At 43.8% G+C, this 27,964-nt stretch overlaps 1 protein-coding gene and 1 pseudogene across 2 annotated transcripts in view; one reads left to right on the top strand and one right to left on the bottom strand.

Annotated features, from left to right (window-relative positions):
• Positions 1-1,718: 1,718 nt before the first annotated feature.
• On the bottom strand, positions 1,719-14,802 carry LOC144762356 (mortality factor 4-like protein 1 pseudogene; annotated as a pseudogene).
• Positions 6,550-27,964, top strand: part of PPARA (peroxisome proliferator activated receptor alpha) — a 303,089-nt gene continuing 281,674 nt past the window's right edge. Inside the window, exon 1 of one of the 2 annotated variants that reach the window (XM_078673812.1) lies at positions 6,550-6,916. The gene's annotated coding sequence lies outside the window, so the exon portion shown is untranslated. The remainder of the gene's footprint in view (positions 6,917-27,964) is intronic. The other variant, XM_078673819.1, reaches the window with a different exon arrangement.

Genomic DNA, 27,964 nt, shown 5'->3' with positions numbered 1-27,964 from the left:
TTTAACACCGGTACGGTTCCCAGGGCATGGAAGCAGGCAACTGTCATCCCTATTCTTAAAAAGCCTGCCCTTGACCCTACTAAATCTGAACACTACCGGCCTATTTCCCTTCTCCCCTGGCTAGCTAAATTAGCAGAGTCCCATGCTAATCAGATTCTATCTTCTCACCTGCAGGAATCTAATATTCTGGATAACTCCCAGAACGGGTTCCGTGCGGGCCACAGCACCGAGACTGCGCTCTTGGCTGTGGTGGAACACATTAGGAAGATGCTGGACCAGGGTCAGACGGCGGCACTGATCCTATTGGATCTAAGTGCCGCCTTTGATACGGTTTCCCATCAGATCCTTTTGCACCGTCTCATGGAGGCTGGAGTCGGAGAGAAGGCACTTGAGTGGTTCCGATCCTTTCTTTCGGATCGAACCTTCAAAGTCTCCACACCTCCGTTTGTCTCGGCCTCTCGCTCCATTCATCAGGGTGTCCCGCAGGGATCGGCCCTTAGTCCTACCCTTTTTAATTTATATGTTCAGCCTTTGGCGGAGGTAGCCCATAGTTTTGGTCTCACCATGGTGTCTTACGCCGACGACACGCAGTTGGCGGTGGCACTTAATGGTGATTCCAATATGGATGCCCCTACCTTTCAGTCAGCCCTCAAAGCTGTGGCAGGCTGGATGGCGAACAATCGACTACAACTTAATGCCTCTAAGACCGAGGTTATTATCTTTGGTAGGGAAGGTGGACTCTGGGGAGATCAATGGTGGCCATCTGAATTGGGCCTTGTTCCCACCCCCGTTGCTGAAGTCAGAAATCTCGGGGTGTGGCTCGATGACAAACTTTCTTTCTCTTCCCACACCAAACGTGTAGCTGGTACTTGTTTTGGTGCTCTGCATTGTATCCGACCCATCTTCAAGTTTTTTGATGCGGACACCAGACAGATTATAGTCCAAGCTCTGGTTCTTACCAGATTGGACTATGCCAGCTCTCTGTTTTTGGGCGTGAATCAAGCAGAACAGGCCCGCCTTCAGAGGGTGCAAAATGCGGCGGCCAGGATGCTTGTCGGTCTTCCGAAGATTGTTTCTGCCCGTCGTACTATTCAAAATCTACACTGGCTGCCTGTTGGGCAAAGAATTAAGTTTAAAGCTCTGTGCTTAACTTTTAAAATTCTTAAATCTGCCTCTCCTCCTATTTTATCGCAGACTATCCAACACTATGTTCCGTCCAGAACCCTCCGATCCTTAGGCTCAAATCTCGCCATTGTGCCTCGCTTTAAAAGAGCTAGAATGGGCGGTCGCTCTTTTTCAGTGTTGGCGGCTACTCTCTGGAATTCTTTACCCATCACTCTCCGTGCCATTCCTGATCTGCTCCCTTTTAGGAAGGCATTAAAAACCTTCCTATTTTCCTCAGTTTAACTTCTTCTGCTCCCCTACACCTTTGCTGTGTTGTGTTTACCATCTCTGGAAAGCGCCGGGACGCCTCTTGGCTGCGGCATCTGAGCGCTATATAAATTAAAATAACATAACATAACATAACATAACATAACATAACTTGAAAGATGTCCAAGAGACACGTAGTATTGCTGCTAATAGTTACCTCGATCATGCAAGTTTCATACACATACATGAGGGATTTTAATTTTTGCCCCTGAGAAAGTGCGACTTCTAGACGTTGAAATGTCACAGACTCAGCCACCCACCCCTCTGAATCTGCTGCTGCTCTCCTCTTACCTCACTCGCTCCAAGCAAGGTCTATGGCAGGCAGGGGTGGTTCCAGGAGGTGCAACTTCATAGTCACTGGTGCTGAACAATACTAGCGCGTTCTTTGCAAGGTACTTCAGAAAATCATGCAAATAGTTCAATAATAAAGCCAGACTCTTCTCATCCAGAGGTGTGTAGGCAAGCATTGCACCAATACGGACAAACAGTCTTAAAAGGTGAGGCGCTCCATAGACATGTGACATCTGTGCATCTGGATGATCAGCCAGAATTTCTGCATACTGTGGCCTTTCAAACTTGTACAGCAGCTGTGTGCCGAGCATCACGTTAAAGTATTCCTTAATTCTAGCAACCAGTTTGTTCACTGCATACTCCTTGTTATCTATGCTGCCTCGCGATTTCTTGCAATTTGCATGATCCTCCAAAATGGCATTAACACTTTTTTTTAGCAGGGAGATAGAAAAGCTGCTTTTGCCTAGTTATCAAGTCCCAGTCATCAATCAGCCACGGTTTGAGCTCCTCTGGAATCTTTACTTTCACTTCAACTCTGTCCATAAACGTTTCCTCATTTTCCACGCTGGGGTCTACACAAGCTCTCTTCTTACTGATACAACTCTCTTTCAAAAGCAGGCGGTGTGCTTTTTTATTTACCTTCGGTAAATTTGGGCCTGGGCTCCTGCTTCGGCGCCATTTATACTGCCCGCTCCTCCCCGGGCCTCCACTCCGGGCCCCGCCACATCTAATTACCGCGCGCCCGCCCCAGCCGCCGCCACCGCCCGCGACACGTCATGGCGATGCGACCACTGAGGCAGGTCAGAAGGAGTGCAGGCTGGAGCGCGGCTTTGCACTTTTGAACTCCGTGGGTGGCGGCCGCGGCACTGGAGGCCCGTTGCGGCCGCCTTTATAATTTATTTGGGGACACTGTGTTTGTTCCCAAATAAATTATAAAGGCCGCCGTGGCCGCAGTGGGCCTCCAGTGCCGCGGCCGCGGCCGCCTCAAAAATGGTGCCGCCGGGGGCGGACCACCCCCCCCACCCTACCCCCACCTAGCTACGCCACTGCAACATAGAGAGTGAGAAAGGGTGGCAGAGGTCTAGAGAGAGAGACCTATCAGAGAGGGAGAAGAGAAAGTGAGATGATGAATGGATGGATGGATGGATGGATGGATGGATGGATGGATGGATGGATGGATGGATGGCTGGCTGGATGGATGGATGGATGGGAAGAGAGAGATAGAGTGAAGAGAGGAAGGGAGCTGGACTAGTTTGAGATTTTCTGCCATGGCTGCCCTTGGTTTTCTAGTCTGGCCCAGAAGATAAGTTCTGGTTCCTTTGCTAATGACACAGGCTCACATGCATAGCTGCCAAGTTTCCCAGGTCCAGTGCATTCTTTGAATTCTGGGACTTCTAGTCCTGCTTTGTAATGGGATAAACAAGACTACAGGTCCCAGAAATCAAAGAAAAAACCTGGGGTGTAGCAGCATATCATGCATGGACCTGAGAAACTTGACTGGGCTGTGTGTATAGCTCAAAATGTCATGCTACAGATTGTCATTCAATGTTTGGGGTGATGTCACAATGTGATGCTGAATTCTATGAGTGATTTTGGAGCCTGACAGGTTATAGGACTAAACTTTCAGTTAAACCTCTGTTTTTTAGAGAATTACCACAGTGTGACGTCCATTTCTGTGAGTGATGCCATAGTCTAACATCAGTCTTTGACGTCACTTTCAGCCATAACTTGCCTGTAGGGAAGGAACGGTGTAACATCACTAAAATAAAATAATACGCCCACTTTTTTGTTGGTTTTGCTTTTCACACATTGCTATGCCACTGCTTTGTTGGATAATTGTGCTTTGAAATGCATGAACGTCCGAAAACTTGCCTAATAGCAGTGCTTAATTTGAGCCGGTGGCTGCAGGTGGAGCCCACGGTCCTGCCTTTTTTGGGACTTGCACTTATTTTTCCTCAACAGGCTTAAATCTAGATCAAGGGGTAAAAAAACAAAAAAGGTAGAACGCAGGAGGAAGAGAAAGACAGAAACACAGTGACAAAGGGAGAGAGTAATGATGAATAATCGATCAATCAGTCAATCAATCAGTATGTGATAAGCATGATTGCTCACATGCTAGAACTTGAAAGAGTGAGATAAAGGGGCAGGTAATGTCTGGTGGTGAATTAAAGAGGAATGAGGTGGAATCAAGGCTACGTTGCCTTGGTATTTGGCAGCCTGACCTTCGATAGCACTCACCACAGACTTTTGAACAAAACTTTGGGCACCAACACTCATTCCTTTACAGATTAAGCACTGCATATTAGGATTAATGATTGTATTACGAGTCTAGGTGGTTCACGGCCCATTAGACTTGCAGGAGTGCCGTGATGGCGGTCTTCTGACCACTCCATTACAACTATGGTGTTCAGGTCACCCTTGGACCAACTCAACCGCCAGGGATCAGAGATCTCTGGTGGTGGCGAGGTGGTATTGAGGCCACAATATGCTCGGTGGGGCTGTTACGTCCCCGCCAAGCATATTACGAGTTTCCTCAGTGCCATACTTTTCATGGCGGTACAACCGCCGTGAAGAGAGTGGCGTTGAGGAAACAAAGGAAGCCTTATAGGGTCACCTTGTGCCTCCCGCCATGTGGATGCAGACAGGGTGGATATCTCCGAAAGGGATTTATAGGTGTGGCTTAAACAGATAATCTAAGTTTATGTGATTCCCATATTGTGCCACCCGACCCGTTATTTTGGTTTCTCTCTGAGCTGTCTGGTATTGAATCCAGATATAACACAGCAGTTGACATACACCTAAAACTAACCAGGACTATTGGCTTTTTAGTGGTAGTCATTGTGCCCTCTGCACAGAGGCAAAGAATTGGATGAGCATGTATTCTGAACACCTTTTTGGCTCACTGACAGGCACTGCAATAAACCTGCACTGCCTTGTGCCTGAACCCCAGAGTTTTCTATTGTGGCCGTTACACCTGGAGGCAGCTCAGTTCAAATCATGCACTACACAAGAAAAATTTGTTGTATGAAAAAAATACAACATCCTGGGAATAGCTAACACTCTAATGTAGTGCATGATTTAGTAGAACAGGTGAAATATAAATGGGAACTAAACCACTGACATGGATTACTTGAACATTTATTACATTAATTGTTCATAAATGATTAGTGCCTTTGACAGTAAAGTAAAGGACATGAATATAGGACCCGATATAGACCAGTTTCAATGTCCATTCTAAAATACTACCAGGTCTGAGAGGTGGAGAGACCCAGTGCACTTAAAGCCCTGCCGCCTCCAACTCCCCCCCCCCAATGATTGTATCCTGAAGTTAAAAGTTGGGTATAGGTGTTTTTAGTCGGGTATGGTGAGGCCTCTATTGGGTTTCACTCTTACACACAGATGGAAAAAAAACTCTATTGTTACCCCCATCTGTTTGAAGGCCTTTGAAAAATGTACGTTTCCTGAAACTTACATACATGTCAACTCTCTCGATTCAGGTGGGAGACTGCCAATTTGAAGGCTAGTCTCCCACCTCCTGCCCTTTCCCTGTAACCTAGCGCCAAGACACCCTTTGGTATATGAGCGCTCTACAAATCTCTTAACATAACGTTTTGTCTTAGTTCTTTTATAGCTCTTTTGCAGTACTCATCCCAATGCAGGATGTCAGAGCGCCTTACATCAGACGTCCACATTATACAGTGACAATATATTATATGTGTGTAAATCATTGTACAGGATGTGTTACACAAGACAGTGAAGGTTACAATGTGCAGGAGCCACATGTTCTTCAAAGCTCACTGTGGTATAGTATAAGGAACACAATTTATGATCTGCAAGTAGCAAAAGTATTTCTGTGTTAAAAGTAGTAACCCACTTACCCATTTACATAATGTAAAATCTGTTATCTGTGTGTTACACAATATGCATTGCAAGAGACATATTAACCTTCTATGCTACTTTGAGTCAAAACTAGGACTAGATAAAACACAGATCTCTGTAGCAAATATGTTATCCTCCATAGTTATATTGCCATTATTATGATTCCATGATATGTACCTGGCACAGAAAGATCTCTGCAGGTGCCTCAACCCCATAAGATATTTTAAAATACAGAATTTGCAACCAATTAAGCATAACAGATTTAATGCCACATTTCTCCTTCTTGCCAATTTCTTTGTGGGAGGGTTTTAAAAAATAAATGTATAAGTTGAAGCCCAGATTTTGCATTTGGGTTGCGTCATTTTTGGGCACAACCCCAAAGCAAAATCTCATTTGTTAAATATTGTAATGCGCTAAAATGTACTCATGATAGACCTGCTAAACATATATAAGGTTTTAGGATCTGTCGTCACTTCCTGGGAGGTCATGGGTTGTGATGCCACTTCCTGTGATGCCTCGTGCAATGTCACAGCCGTGATGTCACGCACTGTGAAGTCATGCACCATCATGTCCCTTGTATGCTGCGGAAATTGGCTAGTGCTCCCACTTCTTTTTTTTGGGACTTTTACTCTGCCCATACATATGTGCCTTAGTACCACTAACAATCCAAACTCGTCTCCCTCTCCCCTGCTTCTTAATTCCGCACATGCCCTGCTTGTCATATTATGTATATTGACTGCATATGCCAGTGTGATTGCGGGCAATCTGTAGGTCACACCCCAAATCTTTCTGATCAAGATATATATATGCCCCTGACAGCTACCCTGCAGTGTACGCCCTCTCAGCACACTAAGCTTTCCTTGCATCTCCTTGTGAAACTGCGTTGCCGTATTTACATGACCACGCCTCTTTTATTTTTGGTAAACACGCCTCATTTTTCCTTTAAGCATGCTCAGAAGCAGTATAAATCTCTTTAGGCCGAGAATTTCTCTCTGGCAGGCCACCCGCTCCGACGGTGCCAGTTCTGGGCGTTTCGGGGGTTGGGTTGGCAGCGGGACCAAACTTTTGTCACGCGTTTCGGGCGAAGGAGTACGGGGCTAGCCAATGGCAGCCTGGGACCCGGGAGGTGTGTGCAACAGCGACAACTCGCCGCCGTCATTTGGCAAGGCATCACTTCCGGTACCTGTCAGCTGGTGGGTGCACGGAGCGGAGACAAACAAGGACGCGCGGGTCGGCCAGCCTTTAGCTGCGAGCCGCCTGCGGACCCCATGGGAGCCCCGCCGGGGGACGCCTGACAGCCCGACCCCGCTCTGAGGTAAACATGGCTGCGCGCGAAGGCTTCTTTATAATTGTGCTGTAATGATACTGATATAGCGCCTGCTGCCCCTTTCGCTGAAGCACATTCTGGCAGGTAGCATGGTACTTCGTAACCCAAAGTTAGTGGTCATGCAAATTCTGTGCCCCCCGCCCCTCAAGCAGGATAGGAACATGGCACTTGGGGGGGCACTGCTTTGGTTCTACTCTCCGAACAGGAGGCCAGTGGCAGTCTGCCGGGAAAGTTACTTGAAACGCGGATTTGCCCTCTGTTGTGGGTCATGTGCGAAGTCCTGGCTCTGACATATTTCATACATACATTCATCGCGCCTTGGCAGAGTTGCAGAACGAAGGAACAGCTGGATGGCGGTGGAGGCAGTCCTTGCATTCGCGCCTCACAACCAGAATGCAGGCTGTTCTTGTAGGGATTGTGAGAAGTTATTTGCAGAAGTTTCTTTTGTAGGGGGCCCCGATGAGTGATGCTGTTTGTCTTGTAATTTACTGACACTGGTGAGTGTGTGACCATTCTTATGTGTCTGGTGAATCTTCATTTGCAACAGCAAGAAAAACGTGTTTTAGGTTCCCGTTTCACAACTCCCCGTGACCTGACCTGCGGACTCTGGCTGAAATGTTTACATTCTCTCGATTGCTTGCAGCGGCCAGCATTGCTGCCTGCTTACTGACTTGTCGCAGGATATCCCCTTCCCCCACTCCAACCACTAGACGCACATACCCTCCCCCACAAATATGGTGTGGCTGGCAGGCGTTTTACGTTTACAACTGACCAACGCAAGCCTGCCTGCGCCTTGCACCAGAAATGTTGCTCAATCGGCACTGTTTCACTTTATGGGTTGAACCACTTAAGAAAAAGTATATTTATCAGTCAAAAAATGTGGTTGTTTTTTTTCGTGTGTTCCGGGGCCGATGAAATAATAATGTCTGGTTAATTTGCTTTTCGGTAACTGATGAGAAACATTGTCTGTTCAGCGAGGCATTTACTAAACATGCACACATATGGGCGCACCCCGCATGTAGTACATTTTGCAGAATATGGTGTTGGTTCTGGGTTACACTTATTGTAAATGTCAGAGAGCCTCGTTACCGTTCTGGAAAGTCAAAACAATAATTGCATACAATTTCGGAGGTTATTCCACGTTTCAGAAAGAGCCTTCAATCGTCCATGCATAAACTGTAGTGAGTAAATAGCGTCATGACCAAGGAAGTCAATATTTTCCAAGTGGAAATTATTAAAAATATGAACGATACAAACTAATAAATGGAATTTTTTCATTTCCTGACTCGGATTTTTGTTTTCGTAACATGGTGCACTTTTACGCACAAAAAAGCCTAAATCAACGTCTGCATGCGCGTATTGACATAGGAGTGACTATTAATGCTGGAGATAGATACTATAGCACACGTTTTGACAAATGAAACAAGTTTTCTACTTAAGAAAGGGGGGGTCTCCCTCCTATTTGAAAATTGAGACTTCATATGGAATATCCGAGAAATGCAATAGTTAGTAATACAAAATGATTTCAAAAGTCATCTAATTGTACTTTATAAAACAATTTAAAGCGTGTTTCCAAGATGAGCAATAAACTGATAGATTGGATAATTTTGTAAATTGGTTCCCCTTTTCTGAGGATTTGAGACTTGCACCATTTTTTTTGTTGCATAGCCTCTTTACTAATGTGCACCTTTGTATCACTTTAGGCAATTGTTGGATGCGGACATTGATGGATCTGCGACGCTGGCTCTTCATTCTCTATTGTTAAATATTCAGTGTCGCTGTGCTTCTTGAATCAGAAAGGTCTTTGTGTATATAAGAACACGAACTTGTAGACTGGCACTGTTATATGAAAATTGTTTGGAGTTGGTGGACATTTTAAGGGCCCAGTTACCAAATGGGTTTAACTCAATCCTGTTGTGATATGGGTTTTTGGATTATGGTTGAATATTACCTAATTGAGAAACAATGGGCGGTCTTATCGTTTATTATAAATTAACATCTGAAACCGACAGACACCGGTACGCCACAATAAAACAATTAACGACAGTAGAAACCTAATCCAAGATTGAACGGGTTTTTCCAGTCAGGTGGAGATGATAACTCTTGCAAAATGTGCACCAAGTTAATGTGGCTGGCCTCCGTTAAATGAGTGATACACGTTTTTTGAGAATGGTAGTAGTGCAGTAAGTTGGCAGGCAGAATAAGCAGCAAAGTTCTGAAAACCCTGGAAATCTGTTACTTCCAGGATTCTGCAATAGCGGATCAACGAGTTTTGAGTATCTGTTTGGAGCTGCATTGATAAGCCTGCTGCATCCAACTTTGCCCAAATGTGATACAATAGAGCAAATCACAAACCCTCACTTACCACATCCATTACTTTCCACACAGGACACCCTTCATTACTACAACTCTCTAACCACGTATTCAGGATGGAAAAGGTTGTCACACAATTGGAAGCTGCACAGCATAAATACTAGATGACGTAACATTGTGTTTCAGCGTATTTTCCTTGGGAAATACCCATAATTATTTGTGTGTTACATTCTTGTGTGCCTCGTACATAATCAAGTCATTGTGGTAAAAAATAAATACCATGTATTGAAACTTGGGGCCCTATTTAAAAAAATGTTAAATTAGTAAATTCAATTAAAAGACGGCTGCTACTCAGTTGAAGCCGCTGATTTAGAGTGTTGCTGTTTATCAGGAAATACACTATTCTAGCCGTCGTGTCCACCAGCCTTATCTTCAATTAGAGGAAGTAGGTCTTTACAAGGCTGACGGTGATTCTGAGGTATCTTGAACACTGATATCAGTGAATTTAGCTGATTATTCCTCAAAAAGTTCTACCTTGAAGTAAGAATGAGAAGCTGATCACGTTGAAGATCCCCCACTGTATGTCTATGTGAAGGAAAATGTGGGTATCAATAGTGTGCCTCTTTATTAAGGGTAGATTTCCATTTGCTGAACACTTGGGTGGTAATTTCTGCAGCAGCAGTGGCCACGCCCACAAGATCTGTTATCAGGTTTGACCGTTGTCTGTATATTGGCCCACAAAATAGGTCATTTTGGCTGAACATATGCCTGTGTTCTATCTCTAAAGTATTCAAAAGAGCGATGGATGGAATGCTTCAATTAATCTCAGCCCCTGTTAATCACTGGGGCTGAGATTAATTCATCGCAGTCCATGTTTATTTTGCACACCATGCCACCTCAGATTTGCCCTTATTGTAGAAAACTCTAAATTGGTCAGATTTTCCACTACCACTTTGTCTGAGGTAGTACGTTTTCTGCTGGAAGAAAGAGTTTCCAAAAGCGAACTATAAATTACGCCTAGGGCAATATCCATTAGTTGAACATCCAGACTTTTATAACCCCACCAAATATATGATATCAAGCAGATTGAAGTTACTATAGAGGGATGTGTTTAAAATTAACCTTACATCAAGCATTTTGGGGGTCCCCCACCCCCTCCCGCCACACTATGTACATTAACCACAGCATCCTGAAGCCCAACATGTAGAAGATGATGAATATGGGATCAAAGTCTATATGACCTGTACAAGATCGGAGTCATTAATGTGATGCGTCTATGGCCTCAGCCTGTGATGCACAATCTATCTAGGGGCTTGTTTTCTCCATAGCTTCATTAAGTAATGTTAGGTATGTGCTACAGCCAAGGCCAGGGTTTATTTACTCTACATCGTCCCTGAGTTGCAGCACTCTTCTCTTGACATAAGATCAACACTGTTGTTCCAGACGCCCTAGTTTCATGTTTGCACTATTTGCTTATTTATTTATGTGTTTTATAAAGTGCTACACACCATTTAGGCCACTATTAGAGTTCAGAAACTAAAGGAAGGAACACAGAATCTTCAGTTATTGGGCTGCTGTGTGAGAGTCATGGGCTATCTTGGCAATTAAATCAATGAATGAAAATTGTTAAATTTAAAGATTTGGTGAGAAGTATTTTAACTCCCTCTGCGTTGGCCTCGTGGCTAATATTGATTTTGTTTCTGTATATATGGGGATAAACCCAACACTTTATTTCCCTTACTATTTGTCGTAGAGCTTGCATTATTGTCTGTATATTTCAATAGTTTTGAGTATCTAAGAGAACATGAATACATCAAAGTTTTAACAGTGAGCGAGTTGGCCTAGCCTGATGTAGGGGCGGGCGGTTCTAGATCTGACTGTCTGCAGTCACTCCCAAGAGGATGATAGTCTTAATGAAGGTCTGTTTCATTTTCAAGAATTAGATTTTCAGTAGTTTCCTGAACTTTAGATATGACAATTCTATATGCAAACCAGGGCTGAGGTTGAACTAAGGTTCTGGATCTTGAACTGTCGTGTATTTCTATAGGTTCTGAATCAGTCCCCCTATTCCTGACCCTATTCTGGTTAAACTAACTATCAAGTTAACTAACAGTCAGCCCATGAGGCAAGAAAACCCCCATGATGCAGATACCGTTATCTGACGCAGTCACACTACGGCACAGGAACGTGTTATCTGATTAGGTCATAACGCTTGAGATCTAATTAGACAAGCGACATTCCTCCAGCCCCTGATAAGGCATACGACGTTCTCATAACAAATCAAACCTATGACAACCTGGAAAATCCGTGCGGCCATTGTTTTGATTTCACAGAGAACTTTTGCAAAAGAATGTGCTAACGAGCAAGTCGTATGACATCTTTATTGACGTACCTATGTCCATCCTTACGTCAATCTCGGCACCTTTAAGGTATAAATATTGCCGACCTTGCCCTATGCAAACACACGCGTGGTGACAAGACGGAGCAGCCATACTTGCCGAAGCCGAGAGCAGAAGCAGACCCCGCTGGCAGCAGCCCCGCCTTCCTGACGCGCTGAGAGACGCGCTGCTATCTCAAGCCGAGAGACCCAGCACCGGCGTTTCTGGGCAGCCCTCGCAGGCAGCCTGGAATATCGAGAGCAGAGAAAGAGATACCATTCCTCATTCATCCTAAATTCCAGGTACAGAACTGAATAACCCCTCACAGAGAATTCTTTAGTTATTCACTTGGCAAAAACAAACTTAACTTAAACTGTAACTTTCTATTCCCGCCCACGCATTAGACTTAGGTCAGGTACATGGGGTAGGCGTATTTAGAAACACCAGTTGAGTACGTTTAGTCAAATGTATATGTGTATGTAAATATATTTTAATCATTTTAAACATCATATGGCTCAGAAACCATATCAATGTTTTTACAGTATTATTTTATACTATTGCTTCTAATTTATGCACTTTACTTAACTATAAGTATTGCAATAATATCGATCCATTTCTCATGTATGAGAAAAGAGACTGATCAATAAATAACACCTTTTATTGAACACGCCCGTCTCTTCCTTTTCTCTACATTCTGATGAGACTAAGAATGCACGTACTGACTGAGTAAAATAATTGCCTTGTGCTCACACGACTCTCGAGATTGACTCTTGATTAGGGGAGAGCAAAGTTGTCATGTTCTATGGTTGTCAGAAACTAAATCCCTTCTTGTCTAATCAGGGGAGTTAATTCCTTCCTTGAACATTCGAGAAAGTTTCTAGCGAACTCTGAGCTTAGCTGGCAAACCCAAAAATTAAGTCTAGTATCGACAGTAGTAGACCTAGTTAACGTCTGGCCTAGGCCTTTACTGCTGTAGGTACTATTCCAATGCGCAGAGCCTATTGGGAAAATAGGAGCTACACTACAGAACCCCCAAGGATCTTCCAGTGCACCCTGTTCAATTAAAAGAACAATGTTGTTTTGTAAGCCCGGTCCCGAAGGAAGAAAGGACCTTTATTGGCACAATGTTTTGAACTTTACTTTAAATTCATGTAGGAGCCAAAATGGAGCTTGCAGGGCTGGCTTTATATTGTTCAGTTTCCATGTGTGTATTCATGTTCTAAATGCCCGATTTTACAGTCTGGAGAGGTTTTTTAGGTTTCGTAACCTGGCGAGGGGCGAAGCCCCTCCCAGATCGAAATCTGTTGTTTTTAATAGTGAGGTTAGGACAGCCTCTGTTTCCAATTGGCTAGCTCCATAAATGGAGGCTAGCCATTGGAAGAGATGTTTGTCAATTGCTCTTTCCTCCTCAAAACGCGAATCGGGGGCGTTTCTGTCTCTTTTTTTAAGTCCCGCCCTCCACACCCTCCCTCTCGCCGAGGTCCGTGGCTTGATGCGATCCATGGGCGTTTCTGTCTCTTTTTCCTAAGTCCCGCCCCCCACACCCTCCCTCTCGCCGAGGTCCGCGCTGAGGAGCGCTTCTTTTAATTTACTTAATCCCATTATTTATTTATTTCGAGGGAGCCCAAAATCACCGCCGGTCGGCCCGGGACAACCCCCTGACGTCCTTCCCCGGGCCGCGCAGTGATTGGCTGCCGGCCCGGGACACCCCCATGACGTCATTCCCGGGCCGCGCTCTGATTGGCTGCCGGCCCGGGACCTGACTTGTTGTCCGTTCTCTTCGAAAATACCTCCTACCCCCGCACTATCAACGAGGAAGGACAGCCGACCTGGAACGTCGACCCCCGCCAATGTTTAGCAGAAGTTCGGTTATCGCTCTCTTTTGAAGGAGGCCACCAGACTTCAGAACCAAATCAGGAAAAAAAACCTGTATAAAGTCGGAATTTGGCCATAAAATATACAAACACACATAAAAGACGGAGAGTCCTGATTGCCGAATACCGTCTCGAGAACCAGTGTTTTCTATGTCTGTGGTGTCAGAATTATACGTTACAATGACGTCACACGGGCAATCCCTTGGAGTTTAACGAACACTGAGGCATTCGCGCCGCCGAGCTCGAGCTGGCGTCTCCCGCCTTACTCTTGTCAGCACTCGGCAAAAGTTATGTCCGCTCCGAGTGGTTACACAGCGTGGCGCAGATGGATTCCCCCATAAGCCGGCTCATATCTCACGTTGCCGCCATCATGAGCTACTGATACCTCCTCGGGAGCCCAGATAACTAAAGCTCTCCGAGTGCTGGGTACGTGCGGTTTCATCTTACTGTTCACGCGTGCCACCATACTTCACGGATGTGTTTTTGTAAGACTAGAGAGTACCGAAATTCCCTGCAAGATCTTACCTCAACAATTACAGCATTAATTTGACAACTTGTTGCTCGTTCACTTTGAGGTGTCTAATATTAATAATATTGCTCATGCACTAAGCACGCAACTCATTTGCCTCTTGTTTATTTTCGTTTGTTCTTTTCTTTCACTGCACCCAATGCAGCTCCTGCACGGAAAGCGAGGAGCAGACGTTTTAGCCTGGATGGGGGGGGGGGGGGAGTCGGGAGGGAGGGAGGGGAGGTGAGGAAGAGGTTCAAAGCGTTCAGATATTTGTTGATGGTATTATTTGGGTAAAAAACCTGGTAGCGGCTTCACAGTTACAATATTCTAGTGCCTGGATATACCTATTCTTTTCAGTTATGGTTTTATTTTAGATTTGTTTTTATTTATGCTCAAACCTTTTACTATCTGTACACAAGATATTTTAATTGTTATGAAAAAACGAATCTTGTAATCTCTGTACCTAGGTGACAGAAAATCTAGTCTAATTTTGTCGAATCAAATCTAATTGTATTTTTGTATACAGCTAAACACGTGTGTAGATGCATTAACGGGCCTGCGCGTTTGTACATGTGAGTTTACTCGTGTGTGTTCAGAGACAGACAGGTGCAGGCCGACTGTAATCATGCGGTTCTGCAGACGGCGTTCCCGCCTAGTTATTGATTTGCCATAGTGTATCACCTGATCATCTTTCTGTTGCTTTTTACGGTTTTTGTGTATTAAACTTGTACTAATGAAGTGAAACATCTGTCCGGGTAGTTGCGACATGTGTATAACTGGTAAACTAATAATCGCCATACTATCACAAAATGTGGCATAACACGCCGCATAATTTTCCTTTCCTTACTGTCTCATAATTTTGCACTCTCCGCTGTATACCTCCAGCGGCCCTTCATATATGTATGTTGAGTATGTGTGTTTGCGCATGTCTATGTGTATGCGTTTATGTTTATTTGTGGGTGTCTGAATACATAGATCATGTATGCATGCATGTTAATGCGTGTGTCTGTGAGTATGCGCGTTTGTTTGTTTATATGTGTGTTTTTATCTGCGTGTGTGTGTCAGTGAATCTATCTGTAACTATGTGCGTGTTTATCAAAGTGTTGCCTAGGGGGAAAACACCATCCTAACACGCAGGTAAATATCTTAAAATACGCTATCATTTATGTAAATTGATAGCTTTATCAAATAAACATTTGCGCCCCGTGAGCCAGCCTTCCTCCTAAAGAGCTGCTGTGAAGGGAACAAAACCCCTTGTTTTCATAAGATGTCTACGGGGATGTAGTTGAACTCGGAAAACATGCAAATAAAATCCCTTTTATCCGGATCATAAAACGCGACTTTTCTTCGTTTGACGCCCTTCTCCCCCAGTCAGATGCGGGGAATGAAACGCACTTTTGCAGCCCGGGGCGGCGCGAGCTGGCTCTAATTACAGGGTGGGGGGCTGTGGGAAGTCACCCCGGGATGGCTTGATCAAATTAACGCCGATGACGGATTTATTAGCGCTGCTGCGCCGCGCGGGGTCGGTTCCCACCGGGGAAGGGTTGGGTGGGGGCAGGTAGAGCAGCCCGCAGGGCAGCGGCAAGTGGATTCATTCATACACTCAGGGCCCTTCACAGCGCTGAGTGCGCAGAAAGCGCCGAGTGCACAGAAAGCGCCGAGTGCACAGAAAGCGCCTCACACACCTGAGAGCACGATCGACTGGCTGGATAATAATAACTCATGGGTAAGTTTAGTTTCGGATGGGTGCTGTATCAATAGTCTACATTATTGTTATGAATCTGATTATTATGATTATTTTTATTGTATTTTTTGCAAACAGTTAATGCCTGTCGCAGAACAGCACGCAGAGCACCCGGCTCTCTTAAAGCACACAGACTCCGCATGAGTCACGGAGTTAGATCAGATGACTTTCATACTTGTGCACAGGTGACTTTCACAGTTGTGCCCAGGTGACTTTCATACTTGTGCACAGGTGACTTTCATACTTGTGCACAGGTGATTTCACACTTGTGCACGGGTAACTTTCATACGTGTGCACTTTGTGTGAGTTGCTGAGTTCAACCAATCAACATCACTTTATTCGCATTTTTGGGAATCCATAAACGTACAGACATTAAAAATAACACAGCGCAAAATTGACAACAAAGTAGAAATGTTGGCAAATTGATTGAATGTTAAAAAACCGAGGCACCAAACCTATAAACACATTAAAATCCCAAGGTGTACGTTAGACAGGGTATTAAAATCCATCTACCAAAATATTATCAAACATTAAAAGTACATGAGAAAGTTATTAAAACAGCACGGAGGCGCAGAGTTAAACCAGGTGACTTTCATACTTGTGCACAGGTGACTTTCCTACTTGTGCACATTGTGCGAGTCGCAGAATTAAACCACGAAGACTTTCATACTTGTGCCCATTGTGCGAGTTGCAGCGTTAAACCATGGTGACTCTTTTATACTTGTAAACATTGTGAGACTCGCAGAATTAAACCCTGATGACTTTTTTTTATACTTGTGCACATTGCGCGAGTCGCAGAATTAAACCCTGATGACTTTTTTTTTTAACTTGTGCACATTGTGCGGGTCGAAGAATTAAACCATGGTGACTTTTTTTATACTTGTGCACATTGTGCGAGTCTCAGCGTTAAACCATGGTGACTCTTTTATACTCGTGCACTTGCCACATTGTGCGAGTCGCAGAATTAAACCACGTTGACTTGTTATGCTTATACACATTGTGCGAGTCGCAGCATTAAAGCAGTTGACTTTCATACTTGTGCACACTCAGCGCAGGTCCAGACACATGGGGTGTGCACAGAAAGAGATGCGAGGGCGCCCTGCACAGTGCTGTCCTGGGTGAAGCGCTTTTTACCTGCCCTTCAAGCAGTTTGGACTCGTTGGTTACAAATAAAATATACAAGAGAATTGTTTCACCCGGAAGTCATGTGAGGTGGAGTAATTAATGGCATTTGTGAACATTCGTCCGACAAAAGTGGCAGGCGGTTTTAATAATTTCCAAGAGGTTTCTTGGCGCTATGTAAAAAAACACAAACAACAACTTTTGAAAAGGCGAAACCGTTGCATTGTAAATGCTTGTTTTTTTAAAGGTAATGTAGACTACATTACAGTAGTCTAAGCAGGCCTTGACCAGATCACATATAAGGTCCATGCAGTGGACCAGTTGCTCGAGGTGAAGTATTTTTTTGCGGCATAGCATCTTGGAAGTTAGTGCTTTGAATTGTTGAGAGAAGTTGATGAATGAATTAAAAATGATCCACAAAGGCGGAGTAATTTGGTTGATGAACATCAGTAATTTACTAAATTTCGTGTTGGAGGAAACCTTTTTATTATTATGTTGATTTTTTTTATTTATATTTTTGTAGGAAGAAAGGTGAACCCGCAGAAAAAATGGGTGACTTTATGTAGTAACATCATGTCCAATTAGGGCGAGCTGAGCCGGTCTTATAAAAAACAATGTATTAAAGATCTGTCATTTGGAGTGTGCATCTGACATACAAGCTCATGTACATTGAGAGATTCTGTGTAATGATGTTACAGGAGCTGTTGTACTTGATCTATCAGGACTCATTGTCGGGGTCTCGAAGTATCCTGAAACATCAATCTGTCCCATCTCCCCCGCCTCTTTTTAAAATTTTTTTTTTTAAAGACGTTCCCCACGGCTACCTCAATGATGTTTAATAGTGTGCATTCTGGTGCCCCACATTTGTTCACTCATTTGTCAATCATAGATGAGATGATTTTATTTTGCTCTAGTCTTTTTCTGGCTTTGTGAGTCAAAAACCACTCTCAAACATTATGTTGTGTTGGGTTGTTTATGTTCTGGTGTTCTGTTGAATCAGATTATACAGTGCATTTTTATGACTTAGGAGCCAGTCTTGGAAGATGGTGAGACAGACTCGTTAAGCATGACAAGAGATGAGGACAATGATTGAGTTGGTAACTCTGCAGCGAAGACTGAGTTATGCTCGGATCTGTGATATTCGCGCACCAAAGAGATCAAGCACGTTCTAGATATAGGAAACCACTATGCTATATTACAATAAACAGATGTCACAAACAAATCTTAGGTGTCTAAAATTAAACTGTGATCCATTTCATTTTCTTTTATGCTTTTTGAATGTTTCATAGTAGATTGCCTCAAATGAGAGCAAGTTATTGTCTTTTTGGGAGCAATATTGAGTTATGTCTTACTTTGTCACCATGTACCCTCTATTTGTACACTAGGAGTTCAATGTTTAGAAATCAGATTTAGCATTTTTTTGAAGTTGTGGAAATTCATAATCGAGGCACACCTGCCCAAATAATACATCCTGATTTAAAATGTACGTATATAACTGATATATGTAGTTTTGATTATTATAAATCTTACTTATAGAAATGTGAAAGCAAGAAAGCAACTGGCAACTCCTAATTTTTGCTGTAGTGCTGGAGTAAATGATGGAAACACACTAATGGAGAGAGTACTATGGACTTTCTAGCATCATATAGATTACAGGTATTGAGGCAGTATTAATTAGCCAAGGAAGGATTCTTTGAATTATTCAGTATAGGGTCCAGCGAGACCTCAGACACAGTTGCACACACATCAATTATGAAGCTATGGACTGGCCACAAGGAAGTATGATAAGTCAGTAACTGGTTAAGAGGAAGGACAAGTAGAACTGTAGGATGGAGAACAGGCGTGAATTGGAGGTGCTTTATGTGAGCTCTGCTTTTGGGTAAACCCTCTTAGCTGCATAAGGCAGTGACCCAATAGGCGAGAGAAGATTGTGACAACGATGTGCATTGACAGTCCTGTTTCACTATCACCGCAAAATAAAGAACACTGCATAGGGGGGAGTTCAGGAATAAGTGGGAAGAAATCCACAGCTGAGGGTGCTGAGTTCCCAATCTGGTTTGCCTTACACCTGGGATTTATGATGGCATTGTCAAATACAATTAGTGTAGGTGACTGTAAGCTCAGCGTGGCAGCTGAGTAGGAACCTGGCTAGGTATGTAGCCAGGTTCCTACCTGAGTAGGATGTACGGCCTTGTCCAGGAACCGTGACCCGAAGTTTTGGCATCCAAATTGAGCTGCTTTAAGTGACCAGCATAGCACAAGTGGAGCATACCGTATCTATGCTTATCCATCTGCCATAAAAGTGAAAAAGATTCATGGCAGTCATCTTTTATTAGGATGTGGCCATTGAAAATGCAGAAGAGAACCATTGACAATCTGGCCATTCTCCAAGGAATATTAGATGTGGAACATGAAAGACTGGAATACAGGAGACCACCAGAGTTGGATGAAAAGAGTAATCTTGTGCTCCCTGCAGCAGCTGCCCAGGAAAATTGATAATACTGCAACAGTGGAACTGGAAGAGAACGTCTACTGCCCTTGGAAAGAGAAGGCTAAAATAAGAGATTTATTTAAGAGGCTGAATAAGACAATGTTCTAGCTTTTTGAAAGCAATGGCGAAAGGCCTACGAACTTCACGGCTGAAGGCCACCTGTAGACAGGAGACGCTACCTGTTGAGTAAAAGAGGATCTGTAAAAGATCATTTTTGTAAAGGCGTCTCTGAATAGAGAGTCAGGAAGTTGCAACATAAAATGGAGTTGTGTGAGTATTTAACCTCGTCTTCGAAAACGATCCCGGTACTGGAAGATGGCTGGTTGGCAATAGTTCTTTTATTATTGGAAGAAGGTAAGCAACCAGGTTTGGACAGGTATTGCATGCAATGAATCTGAAAAGCAGTATTTATTTATTTTTTGTACTTGTATAGCACTTTCACAAAAGCAGTTTACATAGAGGAGCATTACAAATGTTTTCCACACAACATTTAAGAGAAACTATTAAAGATCGTACTGATGAGAATTTAATTTAGTTGGAAAAGCGGCAGTTTCATAATTTTTTTTTAACAAGCTGAAACTCTGGTAAAGTAAGTAGCAGACATTGCAACTTGTAAGTGTAGTACCCTCTTGCCTATGCAGACTGCTGGGAGAAGGATGCAACTAGTAATGATGAAATTAGGATATATTTCAGAGCTGCTAGAGTGAGGGAACAGTTTTTGTGCATTATGTTCTGCTGTAAATCCACCCCATTGATCTTCTCCACATTGGTTTGAAGTTTTTGGCATTTGCATAGAAGTGATGTTTTGAATAAAATCTGAGGCAATGTAAAAGTGTTAACTGGAAGTTATTGCTTAACGTGGATGACATAAACTGACGTTTTTCAGTAAATGGAATTTTATGATAAAATGCAGGACATGACCACTTACTTGTTTATATTTACTTTAAATCTTGGTCTTGACCTAAATATATCTGTTACTGGAAAAGACGATGTTGTCAGCATACCCGGGGGATTTCCTTCAGCCCCTAAATGGAAAACAAATTAGTTTTCATCATTTCAGATTGCTGGAGCCAGTAGTTTAGTATACATGTTAAATAGGTTCTGAGAGAGTAGTCAACCCTGCCTACTCATTCTCTGAATTTGATATGTTTCTGTGACTTCGCCATTAACAACAGCTGTGACTAAGAGGGTGGAATAAACAGTCTGAATAGATTGCTCCATTACATTTATAATTAAAAAAAAATGGACAGAATGCAGAACAATCTCATACATTCACCCCAGTACAAGAGATCTGTGCCTAAATCCATCGTTTTTTTGCTCACTATGCCATTCCAGTTTGAACCCAGTCATATGTAAATCAGTCTTGATCCTGCGCCCAATGGGAACAGTCCAGCCCGAACTCCCAGGCCAGGTCCTCCCTGGATTGGAAACAAAGCGTCCTAGGACCAGTTTCAGATTTTCACCCCTCATCAGCCAGGATAGCTTGATTCCAGTGGCATGGAGAGCACGGGATCCACCTCTGGGCATACCCGTCCCACTTGGGGTGACTGTTGGACTTGGCCCTTTTTGCAGGGTCATCCCTGAACTGTTTGACTTTCTCCTCTTTTTTTTCTGACCTGTTGCCTTTTTTTTACTCTGGGCACTTTACCACTGCTGATCAGTGCATATGCTCTCCCTATTGTAAATTGATATATGGCATAGTGATTCCATGATTGGCTTGTTTGGTTTACTTGTCAGACCGTAGTACAGTGAACCAAGTGTGACCAGGGCTTGTAAATCCAAATGCTGCTAGTGGGCTTAAAGCACTGGTTGTGCCACCCACAGAAGCAGCCTTGTAAAATGTGTCCCAGGTCTGCCATGGCAGAGCCTGCGTGCAGTCTGGTACTGCCATGCTGACTGGCAAGTGCACCCACTTTCCAGTCCCTAAACCTTCCCTTTTCTTCATATCAGACACCCCTATAGTAGGCCCAAGGGCAGGGTGCATTGTAAATATAAGGTAGGACAAACCCTGATGTGTGTGGCATGTCCTACTAGTGAATTACAGCCATTTTCGTTTTTCACTATGGCAAGGCTACCTGTTCTCCATATGCAAGAATGGGCAGTTAGATTATTCCATTTTATAATCCTAACTGACTCGGGGAACATGGTAGAAATTCGAGTTTAGTATGCCTGAACTTGGAGTTGATTTTAACATTCTGTGTTTGAAAATACCACTTTTTTAAAAAGTAGGTATTTTCTTGTCTAACTATCCACGCCTGCCTCCTCTAGGTTGTGTATTCTTTTTCTGGAGTTTGAGTGACAGGGCTGAGGGATTCCAGGAGACAGGGTGAGTCAGCCCAGTGGTCAATAGAGAGATCTGCATGCAGATGGGAGGGAGGAGATGCACCTGGGACGTGAATAGGGCTGTGCCTCCCTCCACGGTGCTGGCTTCACCTCCTGTAGCGCGTCTGATGTCTCTGCCCTGCACTGTGAAAGGAGAGTAGGAGTCGTGTCAACAGAGTGCTCCAGGGCTGTGCCTTTCCTCCACAATGCTGCCTCCACCTCCTGTGGGGCGTCTGATGTCTCTGCCCTGCACTGTGAAAGGAGAGAAGGAGTCATGTCAACCGAGTGCTCCAGGGCTGTGCCTTTCCTCCACAATGCTGGCTGTACCTCCTGTGGGGAGTCTGATGTTTCTGCCCTGCACTGTGAAAGGAAAGAAGGAGTCATGTAAACAGAGTGCTCCAGAACTGGTTTGGACTAGGCAAAGGCCCCTCTGCCCTCAGAGGACAAAGGATTTTGGGGTGCAAGTTTTGGAACCCTGATCCCAAGAATTTAGATCAATTTTGGACTACAAGGAGAAACCATTGCTGAGGTGAGGAACCTGAAAAAACTGAGGAGAGACTATCCCTAAGCTGAAGTGCTGCTTGGGGGATTTGCCAGCAGTGGTTGCCTGACAGCCAAAGAAAGGAGAAAGGACTTTACGTACACTTTATTCAACTTGTGAAGGATCTCCAAGGGCTTGAGAAAAGAGCTTGCCTCCTGCTGAAGTCTCAGGGACAACAGACTTCAACCCCCAGCTCCCCAGAGTTCTTTGGAAATGCCTGCTGCTGTTTTAGGCCTTCTGAGGGTCTGTGTGTCGCAAGGAGCTGGAAGCGCGACTCAAGAGTGAGAAGCGTGTCGCCTTCGCAGCCGCTGCCGTTGCATTGTGGATGTTGCCGCTGTAGCTGACACATTGCACCACATCCCAAGAAACGTCCCGCAACCCCGAAGAAGCGTGTCGTTGTCGCAGCCGTCGCATCTCTGGGTAAGGATGTCGCCGCTGTAGCTGTTGCATTGCACCGCATCTAGTAAAGCGTCTTGCACCGAGGAAAAAGCATGTCGCTGTCGCAGCCGTCGCATCTCTGAGTAAGGATGTCGCGCTGTAGCTGTCGCATTGCACCGCATCACAAGAAGCACCTCGCATCAACGGAAAAGCGTGCGCTGTCGGAGCTGTTGTTGTCACATCACTGAACAAGGGTGTCGTCGCTGCAGTTGTCGCATTGAGCGGAAGCCGCTCACATCGTCGGAGAAGAGTGTCGCCGCCAAAGCTGCTATCGTCGCATCACTGAACAAGGGTGTTGCTGCTGTAGCTGACGCATCGAGCCGAGACTTCTCGCAACATCAGAGAAGCCTGCCGCATCAGGAAGAACTTGACGTCTTTATTTCTTTGCACCGGATCTTTTCCATCATTGCAACACTTTTGTTGCCCTGTGTGTCGCATCTTATGGTACATTGACTCAAGTGTCGCATTTTAAGAACTAAAGAGAACTAAGCTAAAAACTACCATTTTAAGTACAGTATTGTGAATTTTTGTCGTTTGTGGTCTTGTTAAATCTATATAAAGAATACTTATTTTTCATCTAAAACTTGTGTGGTGTCCACCTGTAGTGTTGTCACTTGATTACTGTATGTGGTCACAAATGCATTAGACACTGCCACTGAGATAAGCCTGTCTGCTCGTGCCAAGCTACCAAGGGGGTGAGCAGGAGTTATTTTAGGAGTGTACCCCCTTACCCTGACTAGAGGCAAGGGTCCCTATTTGTCACAAGTACCTACCTGTGCCAACCAGAGACTCCCAAATCTAACAGTGACAAATGCAAATACAACAGTTGATGGACAGAATGCACAACAAGGTCATGCATTCACCCCAGTGCAGAGATCTGGGCCTAAATCCTGCCAGGCCAGGTCCTCCCTGGACTGGAAACAAAGCATCCTAGGACCGGTTTCTGGGTTTCACACCTCATCAGCGAGGATGCTTGTTTCCAGTCCAGGGAGGACCTGGGCTGGACTGTTCCCACAAGGAACAGGGTCAAGACTGATTTGCATATGGCTGGGTCCAAACTGGGGTGGTGTGGTGAGCCAAAGAATGATGGATTTAACCCAGATCCTTGTGACTGGGGGTGAATGCTTGCATTGAACAGCAATCCGTCCATCAATTGTTTCTTTTGCATATGTCGCCCTACGTGGGCAGGATATGCCCAGACGTGGGTCCCTTGCTCACCACACCACTGGATTCAAGCTAGCGTGGCTGAAAAAGGGTGATGCCCTGAAACTGATCCCAGGATGCTTGTTTCCGGTCCAGGGAGGACCTGGCTTGGCAGTTCGGGCTGGACTGTTCCCACAAGGAACAGGGTCAAGACGGATTTGCCTATGGCTGGGTCCAAACTAGGGTGGTGTGGTGAGCAAAAGAATGATGGATTTAACACAGATCCTTGTGACTGGGGGTGAATGCTTGCATTTAACAGCATTCCGTCCATCAATTGTTTATTTTCCATTAAATTTATAGCCTAGTCCAAAGTGTATTAATACAAGATGTAGAAATATCCATTTGAACCTATGAAATTATCTAGCATTATCTGTTATTATGACACCAATTGGTTCCCTATGTTTTCTGATAGCATCACAGGCCACTATTAAATCCTGAGTAAGATCACTCGTTTGTCTACCAAGAATAAATGCTTTTTGATCTATCTTGATTAACACTGAAATAACTATCTTTTTTTTTTGCTCTGGCAAAACTTTAGCAAAAAGCTTACTATCCACATTTATACTTGAAATTAGACGTTAATTACCACAATGTTTGGGTCCATTTCAGGCTTTAATCCCAGAGTGATCACATCCCTCGCTACATGGGATGGTGTCACACATTCATCCTGAACTCAAAAAAGGTAAATTCCCTAAAAGATATGGTGTATTGAACTGCGCCTTCAAGGTTTTACAGTTTAGTAGTTTAATTCCTACCTTTAGAAGTTGTGAATATTATAATTTCTTGAGAAGTACACAAGCAGTTCTCATTACTGATGGAAAAATGTAAAATAGGTTTGTAATTTTAAGATAACTGGAGCTGGACATTGATATAAATAATGCATTTTTATTTTAAAGCCCTGTATCAGGTCAGGCATGTTTCTTCATGTGATACTTCACTGCTAGTGTCACTGATCTGGCCAAGTTCGGGCCAGGTAGAAAACGGTACCTGGTTTTCACTATTTTTTGTGGTGAGCGTAGTGGTCTGATTACCGAAGGTTAAGCAGAGGAGCATGCCACTTATCTGCTGGGCGAGGTGGTTGGGTCAGAGGAAGGCGTAGGAGAACTGCTTGGTTATGGCTTGTGTGAGCCTACCAGCATTGAAGATGGTCTGTTGCAGCCATGGTCTTTGATTTCTGTCTTCCTTAATAGTGAAGGTATTTCATGTCAGCATTTTTAGTTTGAGTCAAATGAATTGTATTGTTTGTAGGTGCATTTAAAATCTTGGAGGGTTATGCTCTGGTGGGAGAAAGAAAGAGAAGATCTAGAACTAAAGAACAGAGAGAAAGTGGGGTGACCGGATGGAGGGTCATCGAAATGTTAAATTACATTTTAAATCCTGAGTGATAATCTAGCCTAGTTTGACTTGTCTACCCTGAAGGAATATGTTTTTGTCTTTCTTGTTCACATTAATAAATCCCTGCCAGGCACTGAGGGCCCACATATTACCCAATACTATCGAATTTGCTACATGTGAGAGCTTATTTAGTGCACTGATATGCCCCCTTCAGAACCAATTAATCTTAATCTACATGTGTTTTTTAAATCATGTGTGCGTGTTTTTCATTGAGTGTCAGTTACATTGTGTGATAAACCTTAACGCCTTCCAACTTGCTCTTACTTGGACGTTGTTTCTCTAAACCAGCTCACATACTAGAGACCATACCAGTGTCAAACCATGAAATGCCTTACATGTTCCATGAGGACTTGGATGGTATTTTACTAATTAGGTAGTTGCAAATCTTTATCTGGAATGGTTAAAGCAAACATTGTTTCTAGCTCTGCACAGATCCTCCTTTAGTGTCCAGTGGTTAACGACTTTTCCTGAAGCATGACATCTCGGCGTGTAAAGTAAGAGGTTGCTAGTATGGATGACGTGTTTCATTTGTAATGCCCTTCATCAAATATCACAGGTGCCTATGAAAGTTTAGAATGCCAAAAGACGCCAGCTCTTCGCGCTTGTAACTTATAAGCATGGCACTTCTGCCTCTTCTGAGAAAGTAACTTTGTGCTTTCCAATAGATTTTTACTTTCCTTTATTTGTTTGACTTTTACTGTTCTCTACAAGTAAAACATATTGAATTATGAATATAGATTGCTTTTTAGCATAAAGCACTCAGACCTAAGATGCTCTACTCAGAGAAGCATGTTGCTTGGCGTCCAGTTGAGACTTGATTGCAGAAACTACGATTTGGTGGGAATGAGAGCAAAAAAACATGTAATTTGAACAGTGCTAGACTACATAATTGTTTTTTCATTCACTTTACACATTTGTATTCTTGCAGTGCACTTTTGCACATCTTTGCATCACACACATTTACAAATAGGGTCGTAGGGAGATAACGTGTTATTTGCTTGTAATGATATAATATTTGGTCAAGCGTTGCAGGCTGGACTCCAACCCCATTATCAAACCTCTCAGGCCTGCCATTCGGCAGTCCTCCTCCTCTTTGCTATAACGTAGTTATCTGTAACTAAGCAAACTGGTATAGCAATAACAGTACCAGCCAGCTTTGTCTGTGTGCCTAAGGGCAAGGCAAAACCCTCGTGGGTGTGGATAAGTGCTCTTTACTTAAATATAACGTACAAATACAAACCTAATGATTTATTCAAGGACATCAAACTGAAACTTAACAAAACGAGTGATAAATAGAAATGAAGCGAATATGTATTTAAAATTATAACAATTGTGTTAGTCCTTTAAGAGCATAGCAGTATATATTTGTCGGTCCTTTGCATAATTTTCAACGATAGAGAGTATGCAACGGCATAACCTCCACTCTGTCCTGTTCTTGTAGTAAAAGAGCTGTCATCGGGTATGACAGTTGTTTGTGTATTAGAAAAGAAGTATTGGAAAATAACCTACCTTAGGGCCAGTAGTGCTCTTGGGGCCATTGCGAAGGTTTTTTTTAGTAAAGCTTTCCACAATTTGACTTAGGCAATTTTGAGAGATTTAATCTCGTGGTAAGGTCTGTTGGATGCTTACATGTATAGTTCTGAAGTGCATCTGGTCATGACATGTAAGCCAGTCCAGATGTAGACCACTTTCTGTAACCATGCACAGCAATATAATCACTTTTTGTAACCATGCGCAGCATTATAACCTTTCAAGTATACACAACTGCACCAATGTGTAAAGTATGCATATTGGAACATGCATTTGTTATGCAGTAAGCTCAAGATTATTTTGTGTATGTAAAAGAGCCATTCCAGTAACCCTTGTGAAAAAAAACGCAATGCAACAACCCTAGTGGATTATCTTGAGTCTAGAGGTTTGTGCAGCCAAAATGTTCCCTGTTTCTGCCACCTATACTTTATCTTGTTGAGGCGCAAACCAACTATCCAGGCAACAATATGGTGGCGATTAGCAAAATGGGATATGTTGGTGACCCTAATCATGGCCATTAAGCCTGTTGGCTAAATCTGACTCTGATCAGGCCCACTGACATTTCATTGTTGTTGAGGATATTGGATGTGTTCTGGTGGGCCGAGTTTTGCCAATCCAGATCACGGCTTGTTTCAAGCTAGAACCTTTTTAGGTCGAGTGACCTATCTCAATGCGCATGCGCATTGAGCGGGAGCGAGATATATAGGGGCTTATCGAGAGTTTACCTAACTGGCGATTCCACTGGCGGTTTGATGCTGTGCCCGTACGCTTTTAGGTCAATGCGCAAGCGCATTGACCTAAAATGCGCGTGCACATCATCAAATCGCCAGTCAATCACCAGCAGCACTCCTCCCACACCTTTGAAGTGAAGCTTAGCTTCACTTCAAAGGCCCCTGCTGCTTCACACCCTCATGCCACTCTCCCCGCTCCGCCCCCTCCCCTGCCCGCCGTGTCGCATTTCTCCTCCCCCCTCCCCACAGCAATGCCCTCCGCCGGCCGTACTTTCACTTTGACGGCCGCAGGCCGTCTCTAGTGTTTCTCCTTGTCTTGTTTTAGCAGCGAGGAGTATTTAAAATTAGATAGCCCATCTGCTTTAATAAACTTTCAGTCACGACTAGCATTCTGTTCCATTAATCATTCCCATACATTTGCTGCCATCTGCTGGCCATAGATT

This window comes from Lissotriton helveticus, chromosome 1_1 (assembly GCF_964261635.1).
Source record: "Lissotriton helveticus chromosome 1_1, aLisHel1.1, whole genome shotgun sequence".
In the NCBI taxonomy this organism is placed as follows: domain Eukaryota; kingdom Metazoa; phylum Chordata; class Amphibia; order Caudata; family Salamandridae; genus Lissotriton; species Lissotriton helveticus.
This window is presented reverse-complemented; position numbering and strand designations above follow the sequence as displayed.